This window comes from Sus scrofa, chromosome 2, assembly GCF_000003025.6.
Source record: "Sus scrofa isolate TJ Tabasco breed Duroc chromosome 2, Sscrofa11.1, whole genome shotgun sequence".
NCBI lineage: Eukaryota > Metazoa > Chordata > Mammalia > Artiodactyla > Suidae > Sus > Sus scrofa.
In genome coordinates, this window is record NC_010444.4 from 53561265 (window position 1) to 53576646 (window position 15382).

General features: G+C 33.9%; 1 pseudogene; it reads left to right on the forward strand.

Moving 5' to 3' along the window:
- On the forward strand, positions 1607-2517 carry LOC100623117 (annotated as a pseudogene).

The window sequence follows — 15382 nt, forward strand, 5'->3', positions numbered from 1 at the left end:
ACTGCTTATCAAGTAATTCACAGAGAAACTAAGAAAAGATTAGCTACACCCTGAACTATGAATAAAGCTCATACAAATCATCCTGGTAATCACTACTCTTTTCCTCTCTTTTAAATTTTGCTTTGCAAGGCAAAGTCGATGTCACATAATAAAGAGAGTAATTTGCATCTACATCTGCATTTACTACCATAGATAACAGATGACAGGATTGGAATCTAGAAGCTTTAGTGAAAAGAGAATTAATCTAGAAATAACTGAAATGTTCCGTATTAGATACAAAGGTGGTATTGCATTTCAGATTAATTTTCTGTAATAAATTGAGTAATTTCATATGACTGATTCTATAACTGAATCATCAAGGAATTGAGTATGATTATTAATCTGCTGATTAAAAATCAATTTGTTAGTAAATTAATATTTCTCTACATTTAGAGTGTGATAACTCGTCATAAAATATGAAAGTAATACCTGTAATAACAATTTCTTTATGTTCCTTTACGTTATATTCATGTTTAAATTTATTAGCTTTTTATGGGGCATATATTTAACTAAATTCAGGCTCATCTTGTGACTACATATTGGATAAATGTTAAATATTGAGAGGTCTTTAAACTGAGAAAATGTCCATGTAATCAGGAAGACAGGTCATGGTAACATGAAGCATGTGGTGATGGCTCATCCTGAGCAGTATATGTGGTAGCTAGAAAACAGGTGCACTGAGATTATGGGCTGCTTGCAGATGTGGAACAGAGAAATTTAGCCATTTTTGTTTACCTCTCCAGCAGCATACTGAGTTTTAGTAGTTCTGCATTTGATTTCATGTATGTGTGTGTGTGTGAGCATGTATATTTTATACCCATATCTATGGCAGTTACTGGGCTAAGGGCTGAATAAGAGCTGCATCTTTAGTCCTATGCCACAGCCATGGCAACATGGTATCTAGACTGCATCTGTGGGCTGTGCCACAGCTTGGGGCAATACCAGATCCTTAACTCATTGAGCAAGCCTAGAGTTTAAATTTGCATCCTGAGAAAGACAATGACAAGTTCTTAATGCACTGAGCCATAATGTGACTCCTGTTTTTGTGTATATTTGTAATTTTAAAAAAATAATTCATCAAGACATTGGAAGAACCCTTGTGTAAATAATTTATACAAATATAAGATAAACATTAAATAGTCATGATATATGATATATCACAATATTGACTAAGACGTATAAATCTGAATTTCCTTTAATTATTAAAACTAAAGCCCCAATTTAGAGAAAATTTTGATTATACAATACTGCCTAACACTATGAGTAAATTATATGTGATGTACAGGCAAAATATAGAGCGATAATAGAAAAGTAATTTGTACTAGTATTAATACATGCTATGTAATATATTTGGATCAAAAATAATGTGTAATTACAAAGACGTGGGTGATAGGGTGCTAAGGCAAACATCATGTTGTGAATTGAAAGATTAAAGTCATAATTACTCTCCAAATCCCATTTTGTTCCAACATTATTTGAACAAGTTTTCTTAAGGAAATACCCAAGCTTCCTTTTCAGCAGATCTCATTTCCTAATCATCTGCTTTCTTCCAGGAATAACTGGAGCCATGGAAAATGCAAATGACACCACAGGAATAAACTTCATTCTTCTAGGGCTCTTTAACCACACACAGACCCATCAGTTCCTCTTTTCCATAGTGCTCATGACCTTTCTCACCTCCCTGATGGGCAACACCTTCATGATCTTGCTCATCCACGTGGATCCCGCCTCCACACACCCATGTACTTCCTGCTTAGCCAGCTCTCCCTCATGGACATGATGCTGGTCCTCACTATTGTCCCCAAAATGGCAGTCAACTACCTGATGAACACCAGGTCCATTTCTCCTATTGGCTGTGGCTCCCAGATCTTCCTGCTTCTCACTCTGGGAGGGGGTGAGTGCTTCCTCTTAGCAGTCATGGCCTATGAGCACTATGTGGCTATCTGTCACCCCCTGCGATACCCAATCCTCAAGAATCAGAAGCTCTGCTTGCACATGACAGCAGGCTCCTGGGTTTTGGGAGGAGTAGATGGGTTGATGCAGGCTGGTGCCACCCTGAGCTTCCCTTACTGCCATTCTCGGGAAATCAACCACTTCTTTTGTGCGCCTTGCCTGTGTAGACACGATGATTTTTGAGTTTTTCATGTATGTCTGTTGCATCTGATGCTCTTGATCCCATCATCTCTCATTTTGGTCTCCTACAGCCTCATCCTGACTGCTGTGCTCTGTATGTAGTCCACTGCTGCCAGGAAAAAAGCCTTTTCCACCTGTTCCTCCCACCTGGCTGTGGTGGGGTTCTTCTTTGGCACCATCATATTTATCTACATGTGGCCCAAATCCTACAATTCAGTGGCCTATGACAAGGTTGTCTCTACCTTTTATACCATTTTCACACCTGTGTTGAACCCCCTTATATATAGTGTGAGAAATAAAGAGGTCAAGGGGGCTTTGAGAAAGTTTCTTGAGAAACACTCTTGATAGTCTCCATAGTGAGCATTATTTGCCAGAATGGCATCACTCAAATTAGATTTAAGCAATGATATATGTTTTGTGTATTGTGCATGTTTTGTATATTTTGCTCACATTTTCTCAGATTGCACTGAATTTTAAAAGGATTTATTTGTATTTTGCATATTAATTAAATATTTCATTTGTCATGCTTTTCTATCTTGTCATAATATTTTCTTTTCTGAACATTGGACCTCAGCAATATGAGTAAGTGTTTGAGGCACTGTAGCACCACATATACTAGATTCAACCATGTAATTTGTATATTTTCAATTTTTTTGCTATTTATAATAAAATAATTAAAAATGATAGAGATGAATTATTTAAAAAGTGCATAATTACTTTGAATAAAACAGTATAGACCTTCACTAATTTTGATGAAATAAATTTCAAATGAACAATCAACATGAATATAAAATATATAAGGGGGTTGCAGGAAATATTTGTCAAAACATTTTCAGGGGAATTATTTTCTGTGATTATGTAATTAAAAATCTTTTAGGTAAAAGATAATCAAATTGGAGTATATACATTTACATATTGTCAAACTATGCATTTATCATGAAGAAGCAAATATATTCATCTGAAAAACAAACAAAAAAACACTATTAAAAAGAATTGATGAAATTCATAGAAAATTTACACATATTATTCATACCAGTGTTTGGAGCAAAAACAAAGAAATCCAAGTATTTGGTCACATGTTAAAATGAATAATATCTACTTTCTATTGACTGTTCTACAGGTAATAAAAATTATCTTTGATCACAAGGAAAACCTTAGGGTTAAAGGTTTCAATACTTTTGGTTAACTGAAGGGAGTGAACCTAAATGTCTTTGAGAAGTCTCACACTTATGATCTCTGCAGATTTTTTTTAGGGTAATTTATTTTTCAAAAAAGAGAACAAACAAAAAATGAAAGACAGAAAGGACAAAAGAAAGAAAGAGTAAGACCTATACTGTACACATTTTTATTTAAGGGATTGTTACTTTAGATACAAAGAGTCAAATTAAAATAGTCTCTTGCCAAAAATTCTTAAAATTTGAATTTTAGTCAAATTTAGTTAAAATTTGAACTTTTTATATTGAAGTATAGTTGATTTGCAATATTATATTTGTTCCAGGTGTACAGCATAGTGACTCAGAATTTTACAGGTTATACTCTTAAAAGTTATTACAAGACAATGGCTATAATTTCTTATGCTATACAACATAACTTATTTCTTAACTATTTTATAAATAGTAGTTTGTATCTCCTAATTTCACAAAAATAACTTGCCCCTCCCACCTTCTTTCTCCCTACTGGTAACTGTTAATTTATTTTCTAATCTCTGAGTGCGTTTCTGTTTTCCTACATACACTCATTTGTATTATTTTTTGGAGCCTAGGTGTAAGTGATATCATAAAGTATTTTTCTTCTTCTGTCTGACTTATTTTACTGAGCATACTATTCTTCAGGATTATCCATATTGCTGTAAATGCCAAATTTTCATTCTTTTTTATGCCTGAGTTATGCTATACTGCATATACATATCAACTTTTAAATTCATTTGTAAAATACTACACTCTAGACTGGGGAAAATTATTAGTTTAAGGAGGTGTATATAAAATTAAGAGTCAAGATAGCAGAGGAGTAGGATTGGAGCTCATCTTCTCCCACAAATATATCAAAAAAATCTATATTAGAATAAATCTCACAGGAGATCTATCAAATGCTGGCAGAAGACGTATATTTCCAAAAAAGGGCAATAAACCCTCTACATTACTAAGCAGAAAAAAAAAAGACAGAGAGATAGAGAAGAGAAAATAGAGGAATCAGAATTGGCATTCCTGAAAGGGAACTATGAAAGAAGGAAAGAATCTGCACAATGAGAGACCACCTAACTAGTGAGGACATTGCACACAATGGAGAGGGAGCCTCAAAGCCTAGAAGAAAAGTGCAGCAGCCAGTCTGAAGAGGGCAAAGCAGAGAGAGAGCCACACAGGTGACAGATACCACAGCCTGGCACAGGACAGCTCAGGATTCTTGGACAGGAGCTGGATGCCTGGGTTTGGGGCAAAGAGAATCAGAAAAATATAAGCAAAATGAAGAAGCATGGGAATCATTCCCAGTTAAAAGAATAGGAGAATTGGAAGTTCCTGTCATGGCTCAGGAGTAATGAATCTGACTAGTATCCATGAGGATGCAGTTTCAATCCCTGGGCTCATCAATGGGTTAAGGATCTGACATTGCCATGAGCTGTGGTGTAGGTCACAGATGGGGCTCAAAACTGGCATTGCTGTTGCTGTGCTGTAGGATGGCATCTGCAGCTCTAACTTGACCCCTAGCCTGGGAAATTCCATATGCCATGGGGACAGCCCTTAACAAAAAGAGAGAGAGAGAGCGACAAGTCCCCTGATGGAGAAAACGATAAAAGAGGCCTCTGAATTCTAACAGATACCAAGTTCAAAAAGGAGGTAATAAAAATACTGAAGGAATTAAGAATGGCTATAAACAGCAAGGCAGATTACTTTAAAAAGAAACCAGAAACAATAAGGGGAGCCAAGAAAAGTTAGACAACTCATTTGCAGAGTCAAAAGCTAAGCTACAGGGAATGAACAGCAGAATAGGTAAGGCAGAGGAAAAGAATCATTAACTTGGAAGACAGAATAATGGAAATCACCAAACTGGAACAGCAGACAGAAAGTCAAATGGAAAAAACAAACAAACAAACAAACAAAACAAAACTGAAAGCAATATGAGATCTATGTGATAACATAAAGTATGCCAATCTAAGTATAATAGGGATCCAAGAAAGGGAAGAAAGAAAAAAGGTATTGAAGAAAATTAAGACTGAAAAATGTCCACATCTAAAGAAGAAAACAGATAACCAGGTACAGGAAACACAGAGGGCCCTGAACAAGTCAAACCCAAACATAACTATACCAAGACCTATTATAATACAAATGGCAAAAAATTAAAGATAAAGGAGAGAATTCTAAAGGCAGCAAGAGAAAAACAAAGAGTTAATTATAAGGGAAGTCTCATAAGGCTATCAGCTGATTTCTCTATAGAAACAGTACAGGACAGAGGGAAGAAGGGAGTGGCAAGATATAGTCAAAGTTCTAAAAGGGAAAAAAAAAATGTAATCTATAGTACTCTACCCAGCAACAAGATTATAATTTAAAATAGAAGGAGAAATAAAGAATTTCTAAGACAAGCAAAAAAAAAAAAAAAAAGGAAAGACATAAGAAGATATAGGATTATAGGATGTAGTTTGGTTGGAGGAAATCACAATTGGAAAGTCATCACTTAAGGCAGTATACATATCAAAAGAAAAAAAGACTATTTGTGAAAGTGATGATAAAAACAAAGAAGAACAACAGGATAAAAATGAAGATGTGAAAGATCAAAATCATAAAAAGTGAGGAAGGAGTTTAAGAAAATCCAGGCTCTTTTTTAGTATGTGCTTCAGCCTTTATGACTATCAGTCAAAATCAAACATATATAGGAATATTAACATACTTGAAAACCAGGGCATCCACAAATCAAAAAAGAAATAATAGATTCACAAAAGCCAAAAGAAGAGGACACAGGCATACAATTAAAAAAAAATCATCAAACCACAAAAAGGAAAAGAAAGGAAAAAGGACAAACATAGAGTCAACTGGAAAACAAGGTTTAAAATGGCAATAAACACATACCTATCAATAAATTACTTTAAATATCAATGGACTGAGTGTTCCAATCAAAAGACACAGAGTGGCAAACTGGATAAAAAACTAAGAGCCTACAATGCACTGCCTACATGAGCTTCACTTTAGGGCAAAGGACACATATACATTGAAAGTGGGGTATGGAGAAAGATACTTCATGCCAATGAAAATGACAGGAAAGAAAGTGTCACAATATTCCTATCAGACAAAATCTTTTTAAAAAGGTCATAATGAAGGACCAAGAAGGACTCTATTAAATGTTAAAAAGAATCAATCCAAGAGGAGAATATTATACTTGTCAATATATATGCCCCTAAAATAGGAGCACCCAAATACATACACACAGATACTAACAGACATAAAAGAAATCGATGGGAATGAATAATAGCAGGAGATTTTAACACCCCACTCACATCAATGGATAGATACTCTAGACAAAAGATCAACAGGACCACAGAGATCCTAAATGATACAACAGAACAGTTAGACTTACTTGATATTTTCAAGACATTACATCATCCAACCAACCAAACAAACAAAAAACAGAATATACATTCTTTTCAAGTGCACATGGAAAATTCTCTTACATTGACTACTTACTGGGACATAAAACTAACCTCAGCAACTTTAAGAGTATATAAATTATTTCAAGCGTCTTCTCTGATCTACAATGCACAATGCATGAATCTGAAAACAATCACAGGGAAAAAATGAGGAAAAAAAAAAAAACTACTACATGGAGACAAAACACATGCTACCAAAAAAAAAAAAAAGGGGGGGTCAGTGAGGAAATAAAAAAGGACATAAAAAATACCTTGAGACAAAGGACAATAAAAATGCAAACATGCAAAAATCTATGGGAGGCTGCAAAAGCAGTTCTAAGAGGGAATTTCATAGCAATACTGGCCTTCCTCAAAAAAACAAGAAACAATCTCAAATCAGCAAAATAAGATATCACCTAAAAGAATTAACAAAAACAAGAAAAAACAAAACCTAAGGTCTGCAGATGGAAGGAAACCATAAATATCAGAGAGGAAATCAATAATACAGAGATTTTAAAAAAAACAGAAAAAAATCAATAAAACTGGTTATTTGAAAGGGTAAACAAAATCTATAGGCCTATGGTAGGACTCACCAAGAAGAACGAGAATCCAAATAAATAAAATCAGAAATTCAAAAGGAGAAATCAATTTCAACAGATGCTATAGAAATATTAAAAAGAGAATACTATGAATAATTATATGCCAAAAAATTTGACAACCTACAAGTAATGGATGACTTTCTAGAAACACATGGCCCACAAAACTGAATCAAGAAGAAATAGATCATTTGAACAGATTAATCACTAGGAATGAAATTTGGATAAATAATAATAATAATAATAAAATCCCTACAAACAAAAGTCCAGGACCAAATGGCTTCATAGGTGAATTCTACCAACCATACAAAAAAGAATATATAATGAATCCTTGTTAAATTCTTCCAAAAGATTGAAGAAAAAGAAACACTTTCAAAGACATTCTGTGATATCTAATACCAAAACCAGACAAAAATACTACCAAAAAAGAAAATTATAGGCCAATATATTTGATCAATATACATGCAAAACTTCTCAACAAAATATTAGCAAACTGACTCCAATGATACATTAAAATGATTACACACCACTACCAAATGGGATTCATTTCAAGTTCACAAGGAAGTTTCAATATATGCAAATAAATCAATGTATTACACCACAATAAGAAAATAAAATTCTAAAACTACGTGATCACCTTGATAGATACACAAAGAGCATTTGACAAAATTTAACAACCATGCATGATAAAAACTCTAACCAAAGTGGTATCGATGAAATATATTTCATCATAACAAGGACCCACTACATACCACAGGGGCATCTACTCAATATTTGGCAACAACTTATAAAGGAAGATAATTTGAAATATATATATATATATGCATATATATATATACACACATACACATATATATATATTAGATAAAAAATTACCTTTACTGTAAACTGAATCTAACACAGCACAGTAAGACAACTATATTTTATTTAAAAAATACTAATAATTAAAAAAAAAAACTGTGGTGATTCTTCAAACAAGTAAAACTTGAACTACTACATGATCTAGAAATGCTTCTTATAAGTCTCTTAAAAAAATGACAACAAGCTCTAAAAAAGGTATCTATACCCCTATCCTTATTGAAGCATTATTCCTTTTACAACCTGAGTTATGTCTGTCAACTGATAAGTAGATAAGGAAGATATGCCCTATATAATTTCATCCATGATAAGAAATAAATCTTATCTTTTGTGACCAGACAGATGAAACTGAAGGATACTATCCTGAGTGAATTATAAGAGAAAAAAATACAAATACTATATATCACTTACATGTGGAATCCAAAAATAAGCAAATGCATGGGAATGGAAAGTAGAGTGGTGGTTACCAGGTAATGGGAGGGGAAAACATGGGGGGTATCAGTCAAGTGATAAAAATTTTTACTTAGAAGATGAATAATCTGTAGGTATCTAATATGTAGTATGGTGATTATAGTTAATAACAATGTATTATAGATTTGAAAATGTAAAACACATAGAAGAGAATAAATAAAAAATAAAGGAGAATCAACAGTATTGGAAATGTGAAAGCAATTGAATCTATAAAATAGAAACTGGTTTTTAAAAGTTATAAAACTTTATCCTGCTAACCAAGAAATAAAAATAGAAAATTCACAAAGTAACAATTTGAAAAATTAAAAGGGATCACTACTTAAAAAGATAATTAGGCATACAGTGAAGCAATTCTGGTATATAAACTTGATGAAATGCGCAAAAATCCTTGAAAATCTACCTAAAACCCACACAGGAAAAACTAGATTATCTATAAAGACATAAATAAACTTAAAATCAATATCATGAGGTAAAAGAAGCTAGTCTGAGAAGGGTATAACTTGTATCATTCTAATTTCATGACTTTCTGGAAAAGGTCACTCTATAGCAACCTTAGAAAGATGAAGAATTCCCAAAGGGGAAGGTGGAAGGAAGGATAGGTTAATTACATGAAGAGAGTCATTTTTAAGGAGATAAATCTCCTCTTCTTACAATATTGGCTACATGACATTATGTGCCTTTCAAAAATTAACAAATTTTTAATGATCAAAGAGTGAACCTCAATGTACATAAAAATTTTAAAAGATATCAACACATCCAAGAAGGATATGAAGATCGTGACAAGATAATCTAACTGAATGGCAAATTTATGAAATAACTTCACTGAGGGGAATGTAGGGTAAGGTTCTGACCTAAGACATGAGTGAAATCTCTAAAACCAAAAAAAAAAAAAAAAAAAAAAAAAGAAGGCACATATATATTGCATTCTACTGATAAAGTTCATACAGTGTTGCAGACTAATAATTCTAATACTGCTACATGTGAGTAATAAATGGAAAAATAAAGTGAATAGATAGTGGGTGGTGGGAGCAAGTTTTCACAATATTAGAGTAGAAGTAGAGTGGAATAGTAGAGTGGAAGTTTATGAATAAGCAAGGGGAACAGACACTAGATTGATCCACCTGTTAAAAAGACAGAGATGGATATCTATTCATTACAACTTCATGTTAGCATAATATATATACATGTTGTTACATATGCAAACCTAAGCTTTTATTCATTTGGTACCACACAGATTTATGCCTTGTCTGTGTCCCTTGAAAAGCTTTAGAAACCATGACATCTACTGTAGCAATAATCATATCTAGTGTCTTGACTTTTGTTTCTAATATCATTCTCCAGCAAAATGAAATTTTAAAGCCATTTTAAAGCATTATGGAGAGATGGCTAATTCTATGTTTGTGGTTGGAATTATGCAGATGGACCTATAGCATCTTGTAATTTCATAAATTAAGGATGTGTTTTGAAAAAAACCACTTGGGGAGTTCCCATCATGGCACAGTGGTTAATGAATCCGACTAGGAACCATGAGGTTGAGGGTTCGGTCCCTGGCCTTGCTCAATGGGTTAAGGATCCGGAGTTGCTGTGAGCTGTGGTGTAGGTAGCAGACACAGCTCAGATCCCGCATGGCTGTGGCCATGGTGTAGGCCGGCGGCTACAGCTCCGATTCAACCCCTAGCCTGGGAACCTCCATATGCCGTGGGATTGGCCTTAGAAACGACAAATAGATCAAAATATAAAAAATAAAAAAAAATAAAAATCCCACTTGGTTTAGGGCATGTCAAAAGGACATAGGAGTCCACTAAAGAGCTCTCAATGACCAAGGCTAGAGCTTTTAAGTAGAAAAATATATATTTATATATGTAGAATATATTGTAACAATTCAAAGAATAAAATAAATATCTGGAGTTCCCATTGTAGCTCAGAAGGTTAAGAACCCAACATAGTGTCCATGAAGATGTGGGCTCAATCTCTAGACTCAGTGGATTGACTATCCCAAGTTGACACAAGCTGTGGAGTAGTTTGTATATGTGGCTTCGATCCTGTGTTTCTGTGGCTGTGACACAGCTGTATCTCCAATTTGATCCCTAGACCAGGAACTTCCATATGCCACAGATGTGGCCATAAAAAGAAAAAAATTTAAAATCCATGTATTCATATTGAATACACATATATTTAGTCTGCATACAAATATGAGCAAGGAAGGAACATAAGTTTCAGGCTGAAGAATTTAAATAATATATGTATAATTCACAATCAATGAAAAGGAGTATAACCAAACCCTACTTAAAACTGGCCTGTGATTTCATTCCAAAGAAATAAAATGCTTAAAAAAAGGTGGGGGGGGAGAGAATAATTTTGTATTAAACTAAGAGAATACTGTTTCATCCTATTATCTAGGTCAACATCAACAATGACAAATCATATTGATTACCTTTATGCTTTGAAATGAGAATGGCATTTTCCATATGGTCTCCCATATAAAAATCCAAAGCACAGTTTAATGATGAAAAAAAAAAAAAAACAAACATATTCTAATAAGAGGACATACTACAAAATATCTTATGAATACTTTTCAACAATGTCAAGATCATTAAAAACAAAAAGTCTCAAAAATAACCATAACCAAGTACAGCCTAAGGAGACACTATAATCGAAATGATGATGTGAAATGGATGGTCTCTGGAGTAGAAGACAACTATTAAAAGACTAAGTAAACATGAATAAAAGATAAACCTTAGTTAACAATGATATATTAACATAACTTTAGCAACTGTAACAAACTTACCAACTAATATAAGAAAATTGTAGAGGAAAGTGGTGCAAAATATATTAAAAGACTGTACTCTTTTCTCAAATTTTATGTAAATTTAACATGGTTTTAGGAAATAAAACTTTTCTGAACATAATATTTATTTTGTTGTTAAATTTAAAATTTTACATTTTACTAAAATAATTTAATGTAAAATATTTAATATCTTGAAGTGACACAAAGATTAACATCTAATATAATCAATTCACTGTCTGGTTTTGATCTATATTGATGTAAATTGAGTGTCAACAAAATCAAGGTGTTTTCAATTAACTTTTTCTTAAGTAGTTGTGGCTCCATTACTTGGATATTTGTGTGTGTGTGTGTGTATATATATGTATGCACATATATATATATTTACAAAGATTTATATTTATATATAGTTGTATCTTTATAAATATTTACATTATTTCTAAATATTTTTGAATTTATAAAAATTACATTATATTTATAAATATCTATACATGTGTATATATTTATTTTAAATATTTATATTTACTTATTTTCACAATTATGGACATAATTCTTCATTCTACTTTTCCATGTAAGAGTTACTTTTATCATAAAATAGAATAAGTTTACACTGATATTTATGAATGTAAAAGGAAAAGTGTAAGTAAAACACCTAAATTCTCAAGGAAATTTAAGAAATATACATGAACAATATTAACAACCACAGTAATGATCTGGTTAGCAGAGAGTGTTAATTTCTACATTCAAAACTTTGATCATTTGTTTGTCACAGTTATTATCCATAAACAATTTTATAAGCCCTGACGATTATCAGATTAAAATATACTTTCACAATATAATATACAGCACGGTTACTATAGTTAAAATTACTGCATTATATGCTTTAAAGGTGCTTTAAGAGTAGAACTTTAACGTTTTCATAATAACCAAAACAATATGAGATTTATGTGAGGTGAAGGATATGTTAAGTAACCTTATTGTAAATATTTGGAATTTATACATGGATCAGTTAATTACACTGTACACCATATACACAGTACAGTGTTATGTGCCAATTACATCACAAAGTTTTATTGTAAAATTAGCATTATGTGTGAATAAATTACTCAGTACCATAGTTAAGCTGTACAACTAACTGCCATAATGACCAATAATAGGTTAGATAACAATGCTTGGTCCACCATGGTTGACTGTTGAGTAAGAGACGAAAAAACAGAGAGCAGAGAATATATTGGTAACAGTGTATTACGCATAGCCAGATGACCATGACACTCACAAGAGCCCAGAGTATTAGGGAAAGCACTCTGCAGAAGGGCAAAAGCATCATAGAGAAGTTCATCAGTGGCTGCCAATTTTGGCCAAGTTCATTGATCATAGATACTGCTGTGTAATCAGAGATGTGTTTGTAAGTGGGAATAAAAGGATACAGAGATAACAGACATCATGCCGCAAACACTTCAAAGGAAATGTGAATAATTTGCAGAAAGTCCATGGACCCTGGCTCTCTTAAATTTAAATATATGTGTAGCCACCAAAAATACTGCATAATTTATAGAACCAACAAAAATAAAGATTTAGAAAATGAAGTTCCTATGTGGCTCAGCTGGTTGAGGATCTGGTGTTGTCACTGTATCACTGAGGGACCATTATGGGACAGGTTTAATCCCTGGCCTTGGAACTTCCACATGCCACAAGTGTAACCAAAAACAAAAATACAGCAAGCAAATAAACAAAAAAGACATATAGAAAGTGAAAAACTAACTCTAGACATGGTTAGAAAAAAATATGATTAATTAATTTGTTGCTTGTTTTGAGTTAATTGAATCTCAGAATTAATCCAATGAAGACACTAGGTCACCTGAAGAAAGGGCTCAAAATTCAACAATAAATTCATATGCTCACTGTATATCAATCCTTCTCAAAGAAAATGTGGCCATATACCAGAGCAGATTTTTTAGCTTTTTAGCTTGGGCTTACTTAACAAAATATCATAGGGTAGATTAAACAACAAACAAACAAACAGATATTTATTTTCTCAGGGTTCTGGATGTCTTCAAGTCTAAGATCAATGTGCTGGGTAACTTGGTTCTCAGCAAGGCCTCTTCCTAGTTTATAGAAGGCTGCCTTATCTCCATGTCCTCACATGGCCTATCCTTAATGCTCAAGAAGAGAAAGGGTGAGCTCTGGTGTCCCTCTTCTTAGATCAAAGACCTACCTGTGTGGTCTAATTTAGCTTTATTCAGACCTGTAAAGCCTTGTCTCCAAATATCTTCATATTTGGGTTTAGGATATCCAACATAGTAATGAAATCCAAGCCATAGCACAGAGAATGGACACTCTAGGTTAAGCAAAATCCTTACATCTTTTGACAGCTGTTGTTTACAGTCTGATTGGCCCTAAAGTGTGCTATTAAATGGAATGCAGTTCCTTGCTACATGGACTCAAACTACATAGGGAATTGGTGTTTTCTGTTAATCTCTTTCTATTAATCTCTTTTAGGATTAATCTCTTTAGGATAGAGTTCCAGCTTCTCAGTTTAGGACTGATGTATTTATCAGAGGCATATAAGCAGTCTCTCCAAATCAAAAGCTGGGCCTGCCAGAAGATGATTTGAGCTCCTCATTCCAGCATGCTCCTGTGGGCAGGTTGCAAACAACTGTGAAATTTTGTACTGGATGGAAACTATATTTTTATTGAGCTCATCAACTTGCTAGATATATTCTGTGAGCCCCATCACATGATTCATCTTGTCTATGCTACACGAAGCCAGCCTCTAGGAATGACAATCAGGGGACCCTTTTCACCTAGACTTCTTATTCAGAGTGGCGTATGAAATATTTCAGAAATTATTCTGTACTCCCATTTCCTCCATCCTCTTTTGGTGCTGAAGTATTTGTTCTCCAGGTCCTAGGAGTGCCAGCATCAGACACTATCAGCTAATACCTCTCATGCCATTGTTCTTAGTTGAGAAAAACTACCTAGCCCAAGGCAATCTATGTTCCTTTCCTGGGATTAGGTCACATTCAAACAATGCTCCTGTGGGTACACACAGGGAACCATGTGTACCCGACTTCAGGAGACTTGGTAAGGGCATGTCTGAATTCCTCTGGTTAGCTGAGAACTTGTGACTCTATCATGGTTCAACACCATGCTGTACCCAATTCTGTTCCCTTTATCTCAAAGTGCGTTGATCCTAACGGCACACCACAATAAACTTCCTGCATGCCTATCTCTGTCTCAGAGTCTATGTCCCACAATTTATCACATGTGTCCCCCTAATCCTGGAAGTTGAGAGGACAACAGCAGAGTGATATTCATTTCCCTTACTTCCTGCCTGCTTATGTGTGACTTCTTGACTGTGCATTCTAGTCAAGTTTGAGCAGCTGTTAGAGGTCCCTTTCAAAATAGCCTGTTTTTGTGAAGTTTGAAAAGTCTTCCATTTCCACATATCTCCTAGAGAAGAGGTGGGGAAGACAGTCTGTTCATACTAAATGAGTATCTGGAATAAATTTTCTTTGGTTTCCCTAGTTTATGTCCACCTATTTATAAATTGTCCTATATTATTCTCAATTATGACACTGAGGTTCAAAGTAATTTCAGTTTCATGGTGGAATTCTGAGAGGTATGTCCATTTTTGCCTTTTATATAGAACGTTTGTTGATTATCACTGGCATGTCCCCTGGCAACCCACAGAACATTTGATCTACATTGCTCAAAGTCTGTTTATCCCACCTGAGAGCCGCAACCCTGTGTTACCAGACCATCATTTTGGCAAATCTGAGACTAAGTCAAAGCAATAGTCAGAAAAGGATATATGAAAATGTATCGAAAGTAATTGTTAAGCTGCTGCTGAAGGTCTTATTTGAAACCTGATATACTACCTCTCTA